Source organism: Populus alba, chromosome 2 (assembly GCF_005239225.2).
Source record: "Populus alba chromosome 2, ASM523922v2, whole genome shotgun sequence".
Lineage (NCBI taxonomy): Eukaryota > Viridiplantae > Streptophyta > Magnoliopsida > Malpighiales > Salicaceae > Populus > Populus alba.
The window spans coordinates 15664914-15680099 of NC_133285.1; positions in this window are offsets into that span (position 1 = coordinate 15664914).

Consider the following 15186-nt stretch of genomic DNA (forward strand, 5'->3'; position numbering starts at 1 on the left):
GAAAGTTAAACACTGAAAATCTAAAAGAACGTAATTTTGCAATTTTTGCTTTTGTTCTGTAACAACAATAGGCCAAATACCAATATTCGTTGGACACTTGCAATAGTAATGACAATTTTATCTTCTACGATGCAATTGTTAAATCGATGGTGAAACCATAATTTTACGCGAGTTCACCTGATTTTAACGATTTTACCTGATTTCAACACGATTTCACCTATTTATAAGTTTTATGAATGATTTAGCATGTTAAGCCTACATTGACTCGTAAAATCATATGATTTTACTAGTCAAATTGTGATTTTAACAACCTTGATCTAGACAGTAACAGTTGGACATTAATAGTTCAATGTCTAGACAGTAACAATTAAAAAGTAACAGTTGGACAGTAACAGTTCAATGTCTAGACAGTAACAGTTGCACAAATAACAATTCAATGTCTAGACAATAACGGTTGGACAGTAACACTTCAATGTCTAAACAGTAACAATTGAACAGCAACAGTTCAAAGTTATATAGTAATAGTAGACTTTCACGTTAATAATATATGTAAGAATATAAAATAATTGAGTTATACGAACACTTGCACATTGAGATACTAACTCAAAAAATATACATGATATATGTATGTATATTATTATGAGGAAATGAACATGCATAGAAAGTAACATATGAGTAATGAATGAATATGGATTCTCTATAATATAATTGCCTAAAAATATCCAGGTCAGACTTTACAAGGTCACCCGGTTCATGCAAGTAAATAAGAGTATTCAAATTAAGAATATGTAAATGAGTGTTAATTGGGTTTAAAAGATTTACTAGCAAAATATAAGTTGTTTGTTAGAATTCCTATGAATCCGATAGAAAATTAATACTTCATTCGTATACATTACATAAGCATATATATATATATATATATTTCTTTTATCAACATAATGGTATGTTTATTTATGTAACAGGTCCATCAAATATTCAGGGAGATCATTAGTTTAAGACTCTACTTTGTCAAGCTTATATAAATATTTAACTTAAACAAAATAGAATTATCACGTTTATGTAGTATGCTTTTGTGTAAATCTTGATGTATTTATAAAAGTTCAGCTTAGCATGTAGTACTTTAGTTATCTTGTAATTAACCCTTTTGAAATGTTTAAGAACACTTATTATGTTGTAAATGTTTTCTTTGCATGTTAGTATTCCTTTTTCTTATATAAATATATAAGAACTACATGCTAAGCTGAACTTTTATAAATACATCAAGGTTTACACAAAAGCATACTACATAAACGCGATAATTCTATTTTGTTTAAGTTATATATATATATATATATATATATATATTGTGTGGATTGTATGAGGTGTTGAAGTATGATGATTGATATAAGGTCTGGAATTATGGGACCTTGTGATGATGGGTTGATTGAGTAAATTGATAGTAGTCGATAACTTCCGATGTCCTAAATACAAACGAAACTCTGCCGAATTTTTGGTAGATTTCAAAAAAAAAAAATTACCCTCAAATTAAGAGCATATGTTGGGATCTTTTAACATTGATCAAGTCATACAGTCTGGTCGATTATAGTAGTGGTGCTTTTCCATAGAGCTACTCGCAGTGGATCAAAGACAGGGAAGATGAGGAGAAAGTGGGAAACGAGGGCGGGGAGAGCAAGTGTGTGGTAGCTCTCTGCCCGTGTCTCGTATGCTTTATTCTTCTCCTGATTGTAGTCTCGGTTATTCTCATAGTAAAGTTCCATTTCTTATGCCACACTCTTCTCCACTCTATTATCGTCACAAAAAATTGTCACTTCAAATTAGTCCTCAATTTATCCTCTGTTCAATTAAGTCTTCAAATGCAATTTTGATTTTAAGAATCAATTTAATTGCATACTGCCAACTTCAATTGCCGGCCGTAAAATTGGCCGCCTTTTTAACTTTAGTCTTTGGTTTTGAATTTGTGCATTTTGAGCCTCAATTGATTAATAAACTTTAAATTTTTTCAATTTGGTCCCTGATTTAGTCAATTTTAGTCCCTCTATTTACGCGTATATTCTAGTTTGGTCCTTGGTTTTGGATTTATGCAATGAAGTCCCTAATTGGCCACCAAACTTCAATATTCATGCAATTAAGCCCCTGATGTGACCAAATCAACTCTTTAAAATTGTAATTTGACCCTTGAACTTTAATTTCTTAAAATTAAAGCCTAAATTGACTTAAAAATCAATTTTTCTTGCAATCAAACCCTCTATAAATTCAATTAAACCTTCAATAAAATCCAATTGAGTCTGTAAACATCTAATTTTGGACTTTTCTCCTTAAATTGAATTTTCTTTTCCAACAGGGTTCTCATCATTCAAGTATATACTGTCAAAATTTCAATCTTTGTATTTTTGAACCGCCTTAATCAATTTTTCTAACCATTTTTCTGAGTGCTCCAGCCTCCTACTGCTATTATGATTTTTCCAATTTCTTCGACTATACATTTACATTTATATTTATATTTATATTATATATATAATATATAATATATATATATATATATATATATATTGTATTGGGACCCAAAATGGGTTACAACAGATGCCCCTGTTTTTATAATACTTATGGAGTAGGGGTTTTGCATAGTAAGTTTTATAAAGATAAACAAAATTGAACTTTCAAAACTGATCTTGTCGAAGCTTGATTGATTTGAAACTCTATCTTTACAACAATCTCCTTCAACCCGAAACTAATGATCAAAACTATGTTCAACTTAATCATCTTGAGATCCCAATCTAGCGATCCTTTAAATTCTAACTTCGGTTTGATTAACCTGAAATTCCATCCAAGATCCCTTATGGCGACCTCTTTTTAACCAAAAATATATATTTGTAGCTTGGTCAACCTGAAATCTTATTTAGCAATTTCCTTTAACTAAAGCTGAAATCAGGTTTGTGGTTAGGTTAATTTGAGATTCCTTCTAGCGTCCTCCTTTAACCAAAACCAAAAAAATCTATATTTATAGCTCGGTCAAACTGGAATCCTATCTGGCGATTCCCTTTAACCAAAGCTGAAATCGGTGTTTCAGTTGGGTTAACCTGAGATCTCTTCTGGTGATCTCCTTCAACCAAGACCAGAAAATCTATATTTGTAGCTCGATCAACCTGGAATCCCATCTAGCAATTCCCTTTAACCAAAGCTGAACTCGATGTTGCAGTTGGGTTAACCTGAGATCCCTTCTAGCAATCCTTTAACCAAAACAAAAAAAAATCTATGTTTGTAACTTGGCCAACCTGAAATCTCATTTGGCGATTCCCTTTAGCCAAAGCTGAAATTGGTGTTTGTTCTTCTTGATGGCAGGGTTTGAGCCTTTCCTTTTCTTTTGAAAATTTCCTAATAGGTTCTTCTCACTTTATTATTGTTCCAAAATCAAAACCATGATTCTTTGTTATCATCAACTCAATGATTCTTTATTCATCCACAATCTTGTTAGATTACATTAAGGATTCCTCCTGTAACAATTCAAAAAGCATTTATGCAATGATTTATGGTTAGATGCCATGCATGTATTCTTACCTGGTTTTGAAACATAGGTCCGATCATTTCTTCTTTTTCATGAAACTCTCTCTTGACATGAGGTTGTTTATGCATTTGAAGTTGTATGTTAGATTCGTTTCTCGTGCTACCTCTTTTTACCCATCATATTTTTTAGAGGAAGTCTTCAACTTTTTACAGGTAGATTTTCCAAAAATGTATGATTTGTCATTACCTTCTTTTTTCATTCTCTTGTCAAATGCTTTAACCCATCTTTTTCAAATCTACAGGCTTTCGTCCCATTTCAACAGGTAAGACTTTTCATGAAATATCTCTTATTGCCCCTAGTGTAGAGGCGTGATCTTAGTCCAGGATTTTATAAAGAAGAAATTGATTCCGGCTCAAAAGGGGACCACCAACGATAAACTCTTTAGAGAGTGAAGGGATAACAAAAAAAAACAAAATTTTTCTCATTTCAAAAAATGCACATTGTTAAGATTGATAAACTTTATTCTTATCCTGAAACTATCTCGGTGTATCTAGACTCACATTCGGTGAGTTTCTTACTTAAGTAATAAATAGCCCTTTCCTTCCTTTTGATTTCATCATGCTAACCCAATACACATCCCATGGTTGCATCGGTTACTATTAGATATAATACTAGAGGTTTTCCTGATACTGGAGCAACCAGTAAAGGTGGATTTTGTAAATAATGTTTGATTTTATTGAATGCCTCCTCACACTCTTCATTCCAAGTTCCAGTATTCTTTTTCCTTAATAGTCGAAAGATAAGTTCACATGTTGTTATGAACTAAGCTATAAACCGAGCAATATAGTTTAACCTTCCCAAGAATCCTCTTACTACTTTCTCCATCTTAGGGGATGACATAGATTGAATGGCCTTTATTTTATCTGAATCCACCTCTATATCTTCGTCACTTACCACAAATCCTAACAGTTTACCTAATTTAACTCTGAATGAACATTTTGCAGGATTGAGCCTTAATTCATACTTCCTCAACCTCTCAAATAACTTCCTCAAAACCTCAACATGATTTTCTTTCTTTTTGGACTTAGCAATCATATCATCTACATACACCTCAATTTTCTTGTGCATCATATCATGGAACAGTGTCACCATTGCTCTTTGATAGGTTGCTCCTGCATTCTTCAAACCAAATGGCATGACTTTGTCGCACTATGTCCCCCGAGGTGTGATAAAAGTTGTTTTCGCCTTATCTTTTAGAGCCATTTTTATCTGGTTGTATCTTGAAAAACCATCCATAAAGGAATATATGAAAATCATTGTGTGCAGCATTGTCGACTAAAACATCTATGTGTGGTAGAGGAAAATCATCTTTAGGGCTAGCTTTATTCAAATTCCAGAAGTCCACACAAACTCAAATCTTCCTCTCTTTCTTAGGCACGATAACAATGTTAGATACCAATTGTGGATATCTAACTACTTCTAGAAAGCCAGCATTCCACTACTTCTTGAGTTCTGCCTTGACCTTGATCGAGATATCTGGGCGAGCCCTCCTCAACTTCTGTTTGACTGGTTTACAACCTTTTTCCAACGGTATTTTGTGTACTATAATATTTGTATCCAAGCCAAGCATATCTTCATAGGACTAAGCAAAAACATTTGAATATTATTGTAGTAGGGCAATTATTTTTGTCCTTTGTTCAGAAGTAATTAAGGTACCTATTTTCAACTCTTTCCTAAGCTGATCTCCGCCCATATTTATGGTTTCGAGTTCCTCTACAATGGGCTTCCAAGTCTGTTCACGTTGTTCCACTAGTTTTATGAATTCACTGATATTGCTTTCATCCCACTCTTCTTCTTCCATAGCTATCACATGTTCATTCAAGTTTGGCCATTTATTCTTGATGCTAAGTGTATGTGATGTTGTAGGCGATCCGCTTTCAGGATTCCTGAAAGCGTGAAATGTTTGGTGTAAATGCATATAAAAGACAATTTTGAAAAGTGCATGATCTCATCATTTATTTAAAGAAAAGGTGGGCGAAATGACAAACATAAAATCTAGCTGACATCATGAGCCTTGATTGTCAACTAGAGAAAATAAAAGCAAACAAAAGCAATGACAAAAGCATGTTAAGGCAAACAAAGTTGGTTTACATTTTAAAAACTACTAGAGCTTCTTGGGTCACTAGTTCTAAAACTTCTCACCCTGAGCCAACTTGCACACAAAGGTCTTGGCAGAGACTTCTTTTAATGTGTGGACAGTCAGTTATGGTAGTGCTTCATCTCCATTTCCCACTATCGTTTTCATGTCACCTCCTTCCACCTTATTTTCCTCCAAGGTGTTTATGCTCATATTTGACAGTTCTTCACCAAGGCTTTTTGCTCCTTTATCAGGTTGCATTACATATGCAGCTTTTGTGAATGACACTTTAAGGCAAGGGATTTCCATCTTTTCTTCTTCAGGCTCTTTCCCTTCAATTCTAGCCATTCTTCTTTCCCTTCTCCAACCAGCAACCCACTGATGATCCTCTTTGTTAGGTTTATACCCCCAGCCCAAATCTTTGATCAACGCATTTCATCTTTGTCAGATTAACCCTTTCTGGTACCCCAGTGATAGGGTTATACTGAAATGGGATCCTGAGTTCCAATAAGCATTGAGTTGCCATCCTTGCTGCTTCTAAGATCCTTGGCCTTCTTAGTACCATGTTCTCAGGCACCCAGTCAGTGTTCACAATCTTAAAAGCATGGATATTGTTATCCTTGCAATCCTTCACCTCGATGAAAGGTATGACCACATTCTTTATAATGGATATTGTATCCTCAGCTTTGACAGTTACTAACATCCTATTCATGATATACTTCAAGCATTGGTGTAATGATGAAGTTACCGTCCCCGCTCCATAAATCTAAGGTCTTCCTAACAACATACTATATGAAGGGTGAATATCCATTACTTGAATCGTCACTAGGAACATTTGTGGCCCTATATATAGCTCCACTTCTAAAGTCCCAATTATTGGCCTCGATGAGCCGTCATACGCTCTGGCCATCATAGTACTCGGCTTCATATGAGATTCATCGATCAACATTTCTTTTAGAATGTGCTTTGGCAACATGTTAAGAGCCGAGCCATTATTGACGAGCACCTTTCCTATGAGGCAGTCTTTGCACCTAACAGTAATGTATAAGGGCTTGTTATTTCATGTACCTTCAGCATCAAGCTCATCAGTCGTGAAGTACAGGTAATTAGTTGTGTGGATCCTCCCCAACAAATGCTTCATAGTTTTATGTTCAATATCTTGAGGTATATAAGCCTCACTCAATACCTTTTACAAGGCGTTTCGATACGACTCAGAGCTGAGTATCAAGGACATAAGGGAGATCTTAGCTGGAGTCTTTTTTAGTTGATCTACTATGCAATATTCACTATGCTTTATCAACTTCAAAAATTCATTTGACTCATTTTCAGTTACTGGCATATTAACTTCTAGTGCTTTGTCAAGATCTACCACTTCTTTCCCTTTTGCTTTCCTCAACTCCTCAGGCGTGAAGCACCGGCCACTCTATGTCAAACCATTGATCTCAGTTTGGAACAAAGGAAAAGGGGCTCGAATGTTAGAGGCATAGCCATAATTATAAGGCATGGCATTGTAATTTCCTTTTGTGTAGGAAAGTTTAACCAAGATTAACTTTGGTGGCCCATTAGCTATTGGTTAGACCCTACATACTCCTATCATCTTATCTTGACCTTCCATCATACTCACCTCATGACTGCCCTTCATGGGTTCAATCCTTAACTCCCCCATTATCAGCATTTTTGTAATCCTTTCACGAAACTCGATGCAATCCTCAAGTTGATGCCCCTCTCTTCCATGGAACTCACAATAATCACATCCCTCTAAATGGCATTCAACATTTATCTCTATAAATCTTGATTGTACCAATATGTTGTATATTTTTTTCATGGACACCTTCAACGCCTTGCTTTGATTCCCAACTTCTATCATGCCCACTCCACTATTACTTGCGACATGATTAGGCAACGAGTTTGAATTAACATTGGGTGTGTCTTCAAATGACACCCATCCTATCTTGATAAGCTCCAACAACCTTTTCTTGAAAGCGTAGTAGGTTCCAATCTCATGCTCGAGATTGCCAACATGGTACTCGTAAGTCAACTCGAGCTTGTACCAGATTAGGAATTGTGGTTGCAGTGGTAGTGCAGGGATATGAGCTATATGTCCAATGCTTAGCAGTTTGACATACATGTCCTTCAAAGGCATGGGTAATGGTGGCAGTTGTTTTGAAGTGTATTTTGTATTTGGTCTTTGGTGGTTGTTTTTGTTGTTTGACTAGTTATTTGTTCAATTAGGGGAAAAAGGTTTGCTAAAGTTCATGTGGGAAAATTGAGAGGTAGGTATTTGTGGGTTATGGAAATCCACTCTCTTGCCCTTGTACCCATATTCCAAGTTGTTAACGTCACCTTCCCTCTTCATTCCAATAAAACCCTTCTTCTCCAACAGCTCAACTATGCGTCTAGCTTTAATCCTTTGCTTTATTCTTTCAGTTATGTGTACTGCATTGTAGAATTGATGAGATGAGCTACCCATTAGATGCTCATAATAAGGTGCCTTGAAGATATTGGCAAACAAGGTCACCATCTCTGTTTCTATTAAAGGGGGTTGGTGTGTTGTCTCATCCCTCCACCTTTGTGCACAGGCCCTTACTAACCCTTGGCTCCTTTTCTCCATTGACATTAGATTTTTTCGATCTTGAGCAATTTTTAGGTTAAACTTGTACTGCTTAAGGAAAGGCTCCACCAAATCTCTCCAACTCATGATGCTGACACTGTTTAACCTCATGTATCAGCTCAAAGTAGATCCTACGAGGATATCTTGAAAGAAATATATTAGCAATTTATCATCATAAATTAATTTTGCTATTTTGTTGCAATATGATCAAATGTGAGTGTTTGGGCATTCCAAACTTGTGTACTTAATGAAATCTAGTATCCTAGAATCCTTTGGCACCACAATGTTTGGTACCAAACATACTTTGACTGCTCGCATGGGGTCGAACCAGTCATTACCCTCAACTGCCCTTAATTTTTCTTCCAAAGCAAACGGTTTGTCATGGTCCATCAAACTGGTAGACCTATTATTCGGGGTTCCCTCCACCGTTAAGTCCACAGTGATTGGAGCATGAGTTGGCTGGTTAGGGGTGATGGGCACAAAGTGTTGTTCATTGGCTGAATTTGCCCCCTGGTTTTGAGATGCTTGAGGGATATGAGTTGTTGGCGCTTCTACAAGCGGTTATGCAGATGTTCCTTCCTTATTCTTAGCTCTTAGAAGTTGCTCGAGTAAGTCGGTCAGCCGAGCAACTTTATTTTTTATAGATTCTAACTCAGTCTGATAATATGACTCTAAGCGAGCTCTTTCTTCGTTCTCCATCCTTGATCTGGACCGAGTGTGGTTGACTTTGGATGTGGGACACATGTTTCCTAATCTAGAATGCATATGATAAATTATAAACAAATGTGTGATGAAAATACGATACACATGCGATGTGTATTTTAGAGCTAATTTATGACTTTTGTAATCCTTTAAGCAAGATTTATGAGTCGAACTAATTGTTGTAAAGGAGGGTTTGCCAAGTTCTTATCATGGTAGCCTACCAAAACACATTAGAAAGAAAGATAGGTCATGGCCTTCTTATAAATAAGATTCGCTCATACAAAGCTAAAATAAAAAGGGGCCTTATACATCGTTACCCTTAAAGGCATTTCCCCTATTGGCTAAGTCCTTAATAAAGGAGGTGATGGACCCCATGTACTCTTGATACTTTGAAGCATCATTTCCAACTTGGGTGGCTTGTTGTTGCAACCTTTCCGTACAATGGGCTGCTTGCTCAACCTGCTTTTTCATATGTCTTATCTTATCATGGAACATGGTGTTATCTGCGATTATCACTTCGTTGCTGGCTCATAAGGCTTCATTATTCCTTTCCAATATTTGAACTATAGCCTCCGATCATGCCAACTTATCCCTTGCCCTTTGTAGTTCTTCTCTCTCGATATCCAGCTCGGCTATTTTAGAGTTAATTTAAACTGTAAAGCTGTCCATATAGTCTTGAAATTCTTGATGCTCTTGCTTAATCTTACTCAACTCTTCTTCCATCTCGAAGTAATGGCTTTTCAACTCCCTCAACTCTTCTTCTTGTATTTCAAGCTCGAATTGTAAAGCCATTAGCCTTCCCTTCAAAGACTTAGCTCTCTTCTGGTAATCTCTCATATCAGACTCAGTGGCTTTCCTTGCACTTCTCTCTTCCTCAAACTGCACCATATATTAAGCCTTGATCCTTTTTTCCTATTCTACGTTTAGCTGGACTAGCCAATTCTTCTTTTTTTCAACTTCTACCTTCTTTATAAGAATGCTCCTTCCCTTTTTCAAGGAATCCATCATCTCTTTATCAACATTCATCTTGCCTTTTGTTGATCTCTTAACCTTAGCCAACTCTTTTTCTATGAGACCATTCTTGTTAACCAGCTCATCATATTCAGTTATTCGATCGCTTAACTCAGCTTGGACCCCTTTTGCTGTTTCTTCAGCTACCTCGACCCTTTTCTGCCATTCTTTAAAAGATGTAACTACGTATCCTATTTTTTCAACTACTGGTTCAAGTAATTCCTCATCGTATTTTCTTCCTCTAATTGTTTTTCCAGTAGTTGTTGCTGCCCTTTGCTTTTGCTGAGATCAATTCTACATCGTTCTAATTGCTTTCTCAACTCTTCCTCGTTATCAGTCCTTTTACTTTTTGGTTGCTCTATTGTTGATTCTAGATGTTTTGGTGTTGAGAAACCCCTCACTTCAGAAAGCTTTTCATTTATCCAAATTGCATAATTCTAGCTGAATAACATTTCAAAATTGCTCCCTTCTTCCTTTTTTACCAGCAAGGGTATTTCCCAGTTTTGTCAAATAAGTTCCATCTTTTCAAGGAATGGTTGGTGTTTGAATAAACCTATGAAATTGGCTAAACCCAAAGTTCTTGGTGTGTACTGCATTCCACCCAACTGCCTTGTTACAAGTGCGGGTGCATAACTGATGTATCCAGTTACACTGATCAAGGGAACCCATATCTTGCTTCCACAACCCATTGTGTAAATGGTGTTGTTCATCCACGGTGCTTTCCATTTAAAGTTGCTCCGTGGGATTGCTGCATATTTATCCATTCATGCTTTCTTATCCCAGTTCTTCCAAGTCTCATCTATGGTAAATTTTAATGGTCGTAGGTTAAACCACTAGAAGTTGTTAAAAATGTCTCTTAGTGTTTCGATATGACTAATAATCCATAAATACAACATAGGGATGTAGCATCTCATAGCTCATTTTCCATGTGTTCTGCAGTGGTTGAGTGATAACATGGTTTCTCCTAAAATGGCTAAAGAGGGGTTGACCCGGTCATGCTTGTATTCTATGAAGACATTTACGGCTTCTAAACTGATGACTTCAATTTTGAATGGGAACAATACTAGTCTAAAGATGGCGAAGGCCACCAACCTGTATCATTCATCTCCCAACTTGCCTTCTTCAGCATTTTTCTTTCGGGCTTCAATGACCTTCCATTTAAAACCCCTATTAGCTACTCTACATTGGTTGATCTTTCTTAGGACTAATAAATTGACTACTTTCGAAGTTATGTCTTCAAATATTCGCCTAAGGTAGATCTAGGATCCCATATTCCTCCAAAGTAGGTGTCATATAGATGTTCCCAAAGCTAAAACACCGATAACTAGGATCCCAAAAATTCAGTAGGGCTTTGATTGTTGTTGCTTGTATGGGTAACCTCATTAATTGTGCAATTATCCCATATCGCCTTTCAAAAAGAGTCTCATCAATATATTCCATAATAGACAATAACTTCCCAAAGTCATTTACCATGTGATTTATCTTAGTAATGCAAGGCAATCCACTAGCATTAATTATTGGACATTTTCCTTCAGCTACCTGAGTCAACTCAGATTCATGCCCAAACTCTTAGAAAGATAGGTAGTCATGATTTCAGCTCAAAAACCTGGATTAATTAATTTAACATTATTAATCTTGATGCAAATGAAAGTAAAATACATATCCTAACGACAAGCTCTATTTATTAAGTGAGAATGGGTAGGTTTTTTATATGGTCTTGAAGGGGTCTCATATTTGCCCAATGACAGTCTTTGTAAAAACAGTATAGGGGCATTACAATAAACAGTTAAGGCACGAATGCCCACCATTACCAAGCACGCACTTAGATATGAGTTGGGTGTTTCACGCATTTGAACCCTGACCAATAGTCATAGGGCAGATCGTTAATCCCCTGCCTAACTTAAATCTTATATGTGCTTCTCAAAAATTAAAATATGTGATATATGAGACAGTTCTATACAATGCATGAAAAAAATGTGTTAAAAATTTAAAGCATGTAAACAAATAACAAAAGGAAAGGCATATTAACAATAAACACACGGAAACACAAACAAATTAGACAAAAACAAAGCTTAGTCCACAAGGTCCCCAGTGGAGTCGCCATTCTGTCGCACATGTGTGGCGTCGCGGTGAATATCCCACTTTATCTAATGTATCTATTTGGAAAATATGGGGAGACAATAAATTCTTGTCTTTTATTAGTGGAAAAATGGAATGGGATTCACCACCTAGTATTTTGATCACTAGGAACCTTAACTAGTCTTAGAGATCGAGTACGGGGACTGGTTGCGTAAATCGAAGGTATTAGCACCCCAAATATGTCTTACCTAAGGTAAGCTGCATTGTTTGATTGTCTGATAAAAAGCTAAGGTGTTATTATATTTCTAATTGTTGGTTCGTCTATGGTGCAAGAAAAGTCATCCTCATTAAGGAGGTCCTTATCTTATCGGGTAAAACAAACCTAACTGTTCTAATGTCTATATAAGAAAAAAAAAACTATATTTTCAATATTAGGAATACGTTTTACGTATAAATTCATAATCCCATATACTTAAAAAACAAAATATTTTTTGTAATTTTTAAAATATTGGCCTAGTTCTCCTGGCTCTAACAACTTGTTATTAAAGCCAAAGTGCATGCCAAAAACATATTTTTGAATTTTTTTTGTGTTTTATGTATAAAAAAACAATCATTTTTTTTTTGTATGAAAATACGATGTGATGATTTTTCTTATCTTTGAAAGACTTGGCCGTATGCATGAAAAACAAAATATTTTTTTTGTTTTTATAAATGTTTTTGCAATGTTTTGACAAAAACCAGATATTTTAATACCGGATTTGCATCTTTATGGTATAAAAATAAAAACCAATATTAAGCAAATTTGATAAAAAAAAAATGCTGGAAAATCAAAAAAATTTAAAAGGATTTTTCAGAAATTTTTAATTTTTTTTTTCATATATATATAATATAAAAATATTATAATATATAACATTATAATTATGTGGGCTGGGCCGGCCCAGCTAACTAGATCGGACTCAGCCCAAAAGGGTTGGGCTAATCTCAGTCCAACAGTCCTCTTTGTTTTCTTTTGGTCTAGGCTGGACCCGGACCAAACATCAAGGCTGGGCTAGAACCGGCCTAACCCAGAAAAGAAAAACGGGGGGGGAGGAATTATTTCCCCCCTCCCATCCTCCTACGTGTAGAATGATATTCGTTCTGCATGCAGGAAGTGATGAAGCCGAAGATGAAAAAAAAGTTGGAGGGGAAAGAAGAGTTACCTGGTGCGGAAGAGGCGGTGCCTTAATGGTCTGGCTGAGGATGTGACTCACGGACAAAAACTCTGGGCGGTGGTATTGTTGTTTCAAACAGCGGAGAGAGAGGTTACTGCTCTTCCCCTCTCCTCTTGTGTTTTGTTTTTCCTTCTCTTCTTTCGTTGTCAAGCGGTTTCCCCTTTTGTACTCCTTACTCTCCCCTGTTTCAAACTCGTCTTCTTTCCTCTCTCTCTCTCTCTCTCTCTCTCTCTCTCCTCTCTACTTTCCTTTTCTTTTCCTCTCTCGTTCATCATCCTTTGTGTTGGCATTAAGAGTGGTATTTATAGGGCAAAAGGGAGCAGGGGCATCCTTATCGCTGCGCATAGGGAGCGGGGCCTTCCTGCCCTGCCAAGGCGCCGGGCTAGGTGGCCAATGGGTGTGGATTGCATGGCGCAACCCCTGGGGGTCTCATCAATGAGAGGGCGTGCATTTTGACAGAGCACGCAAGGAGGAAGAGAGGCAAGAAAAAGTAAAGAAGAAAAAACAAAAGTTTCTATCTTCCACATCCAGAGGAAGAAGGAGGAACAATGTCACTCAAAACAACATTGTTTAGTTCTTTTTTAAAACAAAAACATGAAACGGCGTCATTTTAGACAAAATGCGCCGTTTCATTTAAATAAAATATAGCACCAAAACACGTCAACTTCCAAATTAGTCCGCAATTTATTATTTGTTCATTAAATCCTCAAATGCAATTTTGATTTTAAGAATCAATTCAATTGCATCCCTGCCAACTTCAATTGACGGCCCTAAAGTTGGCTGTCTTTTTTACTTTAGTCCTTGGTTTTGAATTTGTGCATTTTGACCATCAATTGATTAATAAACTTCAAATTCCTTTAATTTAGTCCCTGATTTGGTCAATTTCAGTCCCTCTATTTACGCGTATTTTCCAGTTTGGTCCTTGGTTTTTTATTTATGCAATGAAGTTCCTAATTAACCACCAAACTTCAATATTCATGCAATTAAGCCTCTAATTTGACCAAATCAACTATTTAAAATTGTAATTTGACCCCTAAACTTTAATTTCTTTCCAATTAGAGCCCAAATTGACTTAAAAAATCAATTTTCTTGCAATCAAACCCTCTATAAATTCAATTAAACCTTCAATAAAATCCAATTGAGTCTATAAACATCTAATTTTGAACTTTTCTCCTAAAATTGAATTTTCTTTTCTAACAAAGGCTCTCATCATTCAAGTATATACTGTCAAAATTTCAATCTTTTTATTTTTTGAACCCCCTTAATTAATTTTTCTGACTATTTTCTGAGTGCTCCAGCCTCCTACTGCTATTTATCATTTTTCCAATTTCTTCAGACTATATATTTATATATTTATTATTATTATTATTATTGATTTTATATATATATTATGTGGGGACCCAAAAATGGGTTACAACAATTCTCATAGTAAAGTTCCATTTCTTATGCCACACTCTTCTCCACTCTATTATCTGCACAAAAAATTGTCACTGAATGTTCTAGCTCAGCTCTCCCTGTAGCTGCTGACTGGTGAATATTTGTTACTATTATATTGCAATTCATCTGTATCCTCGAGGACCTTGACAGTGTATCAGCTTGTTTGTGTTGTATGTTTTTTTTTTTTCTGTTTGTTCTTGAGATTTATCGTTCATGTAATATATAAATTAGCCCTGTTTTTCTTTGTACCAGGTATTTGTTTGATTTCCATATCGATGCAGCATAGGAACAATGTAGTTTAGTTATTTGTTTATAATCTATTATGCATAGAATTTTGTTACTATTTAGATAGATTTTTAGGGCAGCGCCTTCAAAAAGTAAGTTGAGGTTCCCAAACCAAGATATGCTACATAAGTAAGTTGAGGTTGTTAGGACAATGTGTACATAGAAAAACTTGAACAGTAGAAACACAAAAGACAACTGGCTAGTTAACATG